The following is a 1,746-nucleotide window of genomic DNA, read 5'->3' as shown; positions in this document are numbered from 1 at the left end:
GGCCATGCCGCAATCCCTTCTCCTCCATTCTCCTCTCGGGATCTTGGGCACGCACGCACACACGCCCAGCATGAGTTTTAAGCCACCAGGTCCGGGACTTGAACTGCAGTCAACTACATGGGAGTCCAGCAACATAGCCATTACACTAACTGCTGATCCCAGAAACAGGTTTTTGATTTTGAACTAGTAATATAGTATTCTTTAAGCTATTAATGATTCAAGTTAATAACATTTTGTACAATTTCCATGTAGTCTATTTATTAAGTAATCTTTTTACAGTTATATCAGGCCCGAACCTGACCATTCAGAAAGCTTCAAATTATAGAAACAATACTGTTCTATACGAGTGACCGATTATGCTTTCTTTGGCCTACATTCTTTATTCTGCAGTGAGGTTGAGGCTAATAAGTCAAAACAAAGAAACTAACTTACTGTCCACCAGTTTATACGGAACTCACAGTATCTACGACTTTTTTAAACTAAGACTTGTTAAAAAGAAATCTGTTTCTACAGATGACAGTGTACAATACCATGTGGTGAAAATGAATTCAGACTTATTAAATGACAAACTTGTTAAAAAAAAAAAAAGTTCAGTTTTGACCAGTCTGTAAAAATCAAATATGTTGATCACATGGATCACATAGCTCCCCAAATCTACCATTTCTAGATTGCTTCCTATGTGTCTGGCACATGTGGATGCTACACAATTTACATAAATCCCAATTCAATGGAAATGAAGGATATAAAAGACAGCATCATGTGACAAAGTCAGATGACCTGGTGTAAGTCCTAGTTTTATTATCTACTATCTCTAGGACCTTCGGCAACTTTACCTCACCTCTCTGAGCCTCAGATTCCTCATCTGAAAAATGGGTTTAATGATCACTACCTCTTACAGGGTAGACAAGTGGATCAAATGAGATAATGATGTAAACTTCTTAGCTTATCACTTGGCACAAAGTAGGTCTTGAAGACATAATAACTTTTTTTTCTTTTAACTGAGAGTATTCTGGAAAGCACAGAGCTCTGCATAGGGGAAGATATGATTATTAGCAGGGAATGACACGGCCCAGGATGCCCTCCCTGACCTACCCCTTCTTTTCTGGAGAAGGCATCTTAACTTTTCCTTTTTCACAGCAACCTTACATGGTCAAGTATGAGACAATTCACAAGCATCTGCTCTTCAGACACATTGCTGAAAGAATTTTCAGCCTCTGGAGTGACATGAATGTTGTCTCCGGCCTGGACAAGGGGTCGGGGATGAGGTCTCCTCCACCTGGCCCCTGACACTGAATGAGCTTTCCTTGGAAATGGCAGCAAAGACGGATTTTGTCTGGACAAGCAGCGGCTGCTCTGGCTTCTACAGCAGCAGACACCCTCCATTTCTCTGTTGGCTATGACTCCCCTTTTCTGTTTATCCCCTCAGGAGCCTAGGCTCTGGGAGTGCAGCACCGGGCTTGGAGAGAGAAAAAACAGATGTTCCCAGTACTGTCACTGCCACGGGCACCAACTGCATCTGTGGTGCTGTTATTGATATGGCTCCGAGATGGCATGAGCTTCAAGTCTAGGACGTCCCCATGTCTCTAGTTACTGAAGTTGCCACTAATGGTTTACAGTTCCCTGCCAACCACCAGCCTGGGAAACTTCAAATCACACTAAAGAAGCTCCTCCTTCCCCCTAGCTTATCCTGGAACAAGAGGGCTACTCCCAGTGCCTGACCTGCATCCCAGTTCTCACTGCTCCTCT

The 1,746-nt window shown here is 42.9% G+C and overlaps 1 pseudogene; it reads left to right on the top strand.

The window, feature by feature from the left end:
* LOC102469227 (serine/threonine-protein phosphatase PP1-gamma catalytic subunit-like) overlaps window positions 1-350 on the top strand; it is a 2,193-nt pseudogene extending 1,843 nt beyond the window's left edge.
* Window positions 351-1,746: the final 1,396 nt, after the last annotated feature.

Source organism: Tupaia chinensis, unplaced genomic scaffold, assembly GCF_000334495.1.
Source record: "Tupaia chinensis unplaced genomic scaffold, TupChi_1.0 Scaffold000682_1, whole genome shotgun sequence".
Classification (NCBI taxonomy): domain Eukaryota; kingdom Metazoa; phylum Chordata; class Mammalia; order Scandentia; family Tupaiidae; genus Tupaia; species Tupaia belangeri.
Note: the sequence above shows the minus strand (reverse complement) of the source record. Positions and strands in the feature narration are given on the sequence as shown.